Here is a 7,147-nt window from a genome sequence, read left to right as displayed (position 1 = left end):
TCCTCAGTGCCCAGGCTCTGTCACCCCAGGGCCTGGCACCTCTAAAGCCCACACCCCACCTTGCCCTTCAAGGCAGCAGGGCCTCCAGCCTTTGGGACCTGAACTGCTCTGTGGAACCGAGGTCAGGCAGGAAGGGCCACAGGGGCAGGGGCCAGAGGGTGGAGGAAGGGGGGCCCCCGGAGGAAGAGACCGGAAGAGCCCACTCCCCTGGGGGAAGGCCCCAGGGGCGGCACCCAGTGGCTACGCTGCGGGATGCCAGGCCCACCCCCGCCCTGCCTGCCAGGCCCCACTGTCCCTGAATTCTGAGCCCCGGGCAATTCTAAGGGCACTGAGGGCTGGGGTGGACCCTCTGTGCAGGCCCATCCTGGCCCAGATGCTCCAGGCCACAGAGGGTGCCCAGCAGAGCTCCCCCCTGCAGGTACAGACTGGCCACCGCTCAAGGACAACCACAGGCTCCGGCCCCACCCCTCCAGTGTCCAGCACCCACCCGGGACCTCAGGCCAGGACACGTCGGTCACCGAGCAGGTGTGCAGGCTGGCAGGGCCTCTGTCCCCGGGGGTCTGGTGTATTGGGGTGGCTGAGGGAAGTGGCACAGCCCAGCCTGGAAGCCCTGAGCCAACTGCCACCACCTCCTGGCCCCAGATGCCCCTCCCACAGCTACCCCAGCCTCACGGCCCAGGCACCCACACAGCACCCTGGGGTATAGGCCTCCCTCTGGGTGACCTGGGGCCAGGACACGGAGGAGAGACCCAGACGGGGCCCCGGCCCCTCCCGCCCGGCATCTGCGCTCTCCTGCTCCTTGTTCCCTGGAGAGGCCGGCCCCTGGGGGAGGGAGCACCCCCCTGGGGGCCTCTCAGTCCCCCTGAGGGCCCCCCGATACCAAGGAGGCCTTGAGGGGGTCCCCCTGGCTCAGCCTCCCACAGGGGTGTCTCGCATCCCAGCCAAGGCACTGGGCCAGCTGTGGGGGCATGCACACACTCGCCTCCAGTGCCCCCCCCCCCGGGGGCTGCAGTTGCCCTGCTTTGTCCTGGGAAACCATTCACCAAAGGCATCAGCCCCCCCCCCCCCCCGCCCTGAGCCGGGTATGCTGGCATCACCGGCCACCGCTGGGCCTCCGCCGCCAGCCTGCGGGCATGGAGGCCCCAGCCCTCCACTGGTAGGGTGCTCTGCGGCCGCCCTGATGGTGTCCACCGGCCACCGCACCCTTCCTGACCAGCTGGCACTGGGCAGTACTGGCCTAGGGGCCCCCAGAGCCGCTGACACCTGCCCCCGTCCGGGCGACGCCAGGCCCTGAAAGTGGTTCCCGACACTCGGGCAAGGGCCCATCTGCTCGACCAGGGGCCGGGACCCCATGTGACGAGTGGGCCTCAGCAAGGCGGCCCCGTGGGTCACAGTGTCCAGATCCAGTCCCTTGAAAGTGAAAGGCACCATGGCTGGCGGTGCCTGGACAGAGGCGCCTGGCGGGACCACCCAGGCACAGCAGAACCCACAGTCCCCTCAGGGCAGGGTCCAGGCTGATGCAGCACAGCCAGATGCCCCCGAGGCCAGGAGAGTGTCTGGGAGGTGCTGACCCAGGAGGACAGTGAGCTGAGCCACACCCGGGACAGGAGCCACCCACCTGGCAGCTGCCTGAACCAGGGGGCTGTGGCCTCGGGGCATCTCTCAACAAACTGCAACAGGAGGAAGCCAGGCCCTTAAACGGCAGCCTGCCCCTGGCCCCACTGGAGGGGGTCTGGCAGTCCCCCGCCTCTGCCCAGCGGCTTCAGGGCTACCTGTCCTCTGGCCACAATGAGGGTGGAGACCTCATCCTAGTCACCTCTGTCCCACCGGCCAGGCAGCCCCCAGGACCTGGAGGGCCTCGATAAAGCCCCAATAAATGGCCACAGCCACAACTACAGGCTCTGAACGGAGCCTCAGTGTAGGCCCGTGGGGCTGTCCTGGGCGCCTGCTGACCTCCAAGCCCAGCTCAGGACAGGCACCAGTGTGAACCTGGACCCAGCCCCACCTAGAGGGGTGGTCACCGGGGTGGACACCCAGGGTCCCAGGACGGGGTGTCAGCCAGGGCTGGGGCTGGGGAGGAGGCAGGACCGCCTCTGCGGAGGGGAGGGTCCTGGCGCACCGTGGAGAGCCAGCCCTCCATGCCCAGAGCCAGAGGGGGTCCCTCACCGCTGAAGCTCCTTTCTGGGGCTGGGGGGGAGGGGGTCTCCTCAGGCCCTGGGCTGAGGCTCCACCTGAAACCCCCAAAGGTGGCGTGGGGGCCAGTGTCTGCTGACGCAAGAGTGAAGGCAGGGTGCTGGGCCCCCGGATGGAGGGGGCATGGGCAGCGCACCTGCCCTGGGTGGGGGCGCTCGTAGGAGCAGCCTGGTCCACGCCATCAAAGGAAATGTTTTAGCCCCCAAACAGGGATGTAACCCGAAGGCAAGATTACTGAGACGGGAGAGTCTGGATAACTGCGCAGTCCTGCTCAGCCTCCATCCGCCGCGGCGAGCACGGCTGTCCCCTGGCTCCTCGGGAGACTCTGTGGCCGCCCCGGCCAGATGCTCCAGTGGGATGAGGGGGACCAGCCGCCCGGAACCCAGAGGAGGCCTGAGGACAAGGCGCTCGGGTGTCAGCTCAAAGGGGTCAGGATCGAGCTGCTGCTTATTTTCACAGGTTGAGAGGTTCCTGGAGGCGGCCGCTGGGCTGGCAGTACAGCACCTCGGATGCTGCGCACGGCTTCTGGGCCTCAGCCCCGCGTCTGTAGTGGGCCCAGGCCGGGCAGGGTGCAGCGGGGTCAGGCTGACACACACACCTCCAGTGAGAAGCGCCTGGGACGGGCACTCACTGGCTCCGCCCGTTTCACGGAACCCTCTGCCTTTTAAAGCAGCTAACAGATGTATTTACAACTTTTGTTATATTAACTTTCTGATTGCTTCCGGAACCTTCATTTCTGGGGATTCAAGTTACCACCTGGAACTGCTGCCTTAGCCCAGGATCCCTGTTCCCACCCACCTCCTCGGCTATTTCTACAGGGTCCTGCCACACGCTGTCAATCGTCACAGCCACGCTGTTCCGTCTCACCCAACTGTTTGAGACCAGCTAAGAACTGCGCACGCGCTGGCTCGCATCATGACGTCACTACCGTTCCTGCTCCGGGTCTGTTGGTTTGTCTGTTTTGCTTTTTAGGGCTGCACCTGTGGCACACGGCGGCTCCCAGGCGAGGGGTTGAATCGGAGCTGCAGCCGCCGGCCTACGCCACGGCCACAGCCACACCAGATCCGAGCCGTGTCTGTAACCTACACCACAGCTCACGGCAACGCCGGATCGTCAACCCACTGAGCAAGTGAAGGGGTCGAACCCGCAACCTCATGGTTCCCAGTCGGATTCGTGAACCACTGCGCCACGACGGGAACTCCCATTTTTCTTTTTTAATTGTGGATTTGGATTCTCATCTGGGGTCACCTGCTTTCAGCCTAAAGCGCTTCAGTACTTCTTGTAAGGCAAGGCCACTAGCAACAAATTCTTTCAGTTTTGTGTATCTGAAACATCTTTAGTTCACTTCCATTTTGAGAGATGGCTTTGCTGGGTATGGGATTCTTGGCTTTTTTCTGACAACGTGGAGTCACCCCCATCCCCCGACCCCCTGCCAGTGGCCTCCACTCTTCCTGACGTGAAGTCAACTGCTAATCTTATTGGGTGTCTTTTGTGACAATGGGTCATTTTTCTCTTGCTGTTTACAGGAGAGTTTCTGTTTGTGGATTCTTTTGTATTTGTCTTCCTTGGCGTTCATGAGCCTGCTGGACTTGTAGATGAGTGTTTTCGGGAACCTCAGGAAATGTTCAGTCCGTTTCTCGGAATATTTTCTCTGTCCCCCGCTCTCTCCCTCCCTCCCTCCCGGAGCTCCCATCACGTGTGTGTGGTGTGCTCAGCGGGGTCTCCCATTTTCTTCCTTGGCCCCGCTTCTTTGAATTTGCATTAACGTCATTCTTTCTCTGCTAGTTCACACCTACTGCTGAACCCTTCCTGTGAATTTTTCATCTCGTAATTACTGTAGTCTTCAACGCCAGAAGCTGCTTTTTAAAGTAACTTTAACCTCTTTATTGATATGCTCTACTTGACACGCCATCCTTGCATCTCCCTCTTTCCCTCTTTTTGAACCACGGATTCCTTTAGTTCTTTTACCCTATTTATAGGGGCCAATTTGGGTCTTGTCTTGTTAAATCCATCTCACTCTCACAGGCAGTGGCTGCTACCTGCTTTTTTGTAACAATATGATGTGCAGCCGTATGTTCCTGCTTCTTTGCTGGTCTGTGATTTCTGGTTGGAGGCCGGTCCTTTGAGGTAATTAGTATGTTGGGCCAGTTCTAGGTACTGGTCCCCTCACACTGGAACTCGTTACCATCTTGTTTGCTTTGTTTACTGTTCGGCTGGATCATCTTAGCAGCCCCCCTGCAGCCCAACTGAGCCCTGATGCTGCATCTCGGGGGTGTGGCCTCGGGCGGCCCAGAGCCCCCGGGATGCCAGGGGTTGTGGTCTCTGCAAGCGCCTAGCTGTTAAGTTCCATTCATTGTTGGCTGACTGTGGTTTGCATAATAAACCGCTTCTCAGACCAACCCAATCCAACTGGCTCCTCTGAGGGAGCGGACGCTGAGAACAGAGCTGGCAGCTTTTCCCGACCTGTCGGCGGCTCAGTCCAGCTCGTGTCTCCAGCAAATCTAGCAGCTGTCCACCCCACCCCACCCGCCCGGCCTTTCTCCACACGCCTGTCTTCCGAGAGCACCTGTAGGCTTGGACTTGTCCACACTCTGCCGCGAATCAAGTTACTTCCTTGGCAGAAGGACCCGGAGCTCTCTGTCCCACAGTCACTTCTCCCCTGGGAAAACCCTCTGGGCACAGCTCTGGTGCTGGGGTCCTGGGCTTGCCTCTCGGGGTGGAAGCCCCGCCCAGTGAGCTGAGGCCCAGGCTCCACATCCTGGGCTCTCCCTGTCAAACTGCCCCCGTGTCCTCACAAGTGATGGTGGCTGTGACCCAGGATGACTGCTGGGGCGCGGGGGCAGGAGGCCTGGCCTGCTTTCACGGCTAAGCGCCCCCCAGCGCGCGCTTCCCTGTTCTCAGGGCCACACTGGCCCTGCAGAGTCCCCTGCCACTGGGGTGCCTTGTCTGGGCCCCGCCCAGGGACGGAAGCAGCAAAGGAAGAGGCGCGCCTCCTGCTCCCTGCAGGCTGGAAGCAGACGGCTGCGGGGGCTGCAGCAGCTGCCTCCAAACGCGTGATGAAAGCCCAGGTGACAAATGGCAGGAGCCTGCTCCACCCTGGATCACCCTCCTGGACTTGCTGGCTGGACTGAAGCAGACCGGAGACGCTGGCCTCTTTACTGCCCTCCTGGACCTGCTCACACCCCCACCCCGAGCCGCCTTCCCCGTCCCCATCGGAACTTTGGCCTCCCCAGCTGCCCTTCCCGGGAGACCTGTGCTCCCTGGAAACAGGATGGGGCTTTGTCTGAGCACAGGGCCCAGCGCACGGCAGCCACGTGATAACACAGTGCTCCATGTGCTGAACGGCACGGGAAGCACACGCACATCTACGCGTCAAGAAAACCCACGGAAGCGGGTGCCCGTGGACGCCTCCTGCCCGGAGCTGCTGAGGTGGCCCTCGGAGGAGGCAGTGCGGGTGGGTCCTGCTGGCCTGAACTTCCGCTGCCTGAGCCACAGCCTCCCGGGAACAGAAGCAGTGAGCATCCCTGCCTCCAACCCCAACCCCTCCAGAGACACCGTGGCCCCGAGCCACCTCCAAAGGGCTCTGCCTGCTGACAGCGTAGGACTGACTGGAAGAGGCCCAAGCAGGGCCTGCAACTGCCTGCCGTCCTTTTCTCATCCCTCCATCCTCTACCCTCCTCCCCGGCCACCTCCCCCATGCCCCCCCCACCCCGTCCATCAGATGGGCGAATGATACTTACATGGAAACAACGCACTGAGGCGCCCAGGCCCCGCCTGCTTCCCCTGCACCATCTTTCCTGCGACGCCCCCTGCCCCCTCCGGCCCCCAACAGGAACTACTGACCCGTGTAAGTGGGATCAGCCTTCTGCAGCTGGGACCTCCCAGCCGAGGCCTGAACTCCTCCTACACAACCCCAAGGCCGGCTCCGCCTGGCCACACTCGGGAAGGTGCTCCCGGCAGGACTGCCTGTTCCGACCCTGGTCTCCTCCCCCGGGATCCCGGCGGGGCAGCAGTGCCCAGGAAATAGCCTTCCTTCATTGGTGGGCAGCAGCAGGCACCTGCAGCCCGTCCAGCACCGGGGCCTCTGGACTCCTCACACTGTGGGATCCCCCCACACAGCTGGGGACCCTGTGAGCCTGGGGGCAGCTTCCTTCCAGTCCCGGGGCTGCTGAATCGTTCCGAGCACCGGGAAGACAACAGGCCCAGGAGGCCTCTGGAGCCCTGGACGAGTGCACTGGTGCTGCTGGGGGGGGGGGGTGCGCATGTCCAGGATGGTGGCCGTCAGGGGTGTGGGGGGAGGCTCTCCAGTGGCCCGACCCCGACATCACACCCCGATACGCCTCTCGCAGCTGCACCTCTAGGGCACAGGGGGCGCACAAGGTCCCAAAGGCACGAAAGCACACGGTGCCCACGTGTGAGCCCAGACGCGCAGCACGGCAGCGACGTGGCCCAAAGAACCAGCGACAGAACTGGAGACAACCTGTGTTGCTTTCACATCTTCCCACGCGCTTAAAGCAGAAAAACACGCCAGCCCACGGCGCGGAGCCACCGTGGCCACGACCGTCCCCACAGTGCCCGGAAAGATGTAAGATTGCGGAGCAACCCACGGTGACGCAAGCCCTTGCCGCCCCCCGGCTCTCAGGGGAACAGGGGGCTCTGGGGACAAGAGCAAACAGGAACGCAAACTGTGCTGACTCAGCTGCCGTGACACGACTTCAAGAAGGGGACGGAATTCAAGGCAAAGCAGCGAAAAGAACACAGAAAAACCCACTCATTTCGCGGGCATTCGAAGAGGGTGACCACCGCGGCCAAGGGGCGCTCTGTGCCAGGGCCCCGGCGGCAGCGAGAGGCCGGGAGCCCGCAGGAAAAGTAGCCGTCCGCCTGCACTGGCTGGCACGGCCAGGCTTCCCCACACGCAGCTCTGGGCTGAAAAGACAAGCTCAGCACTGCCAGA

This window comes from Phacochoerus africanus, chromosome 6 (assembly GCF_016906955.1).
Source record: "Phacochoerus africanus isolate WHEZ1 chromosome 6, ROS_Pafr_v1, whole genome shotgun sequence".
NCBI lineage: Eukaryota > Metazoa > Chordata > Mammalia > Artiodactyla > Suidae > Phacochoerus > Phacochoerus africanus.
The sequence above is the reverse complement of the archived record's forward strand: the minus strand, read 5'-3'. Positions refer to the sequence as shown.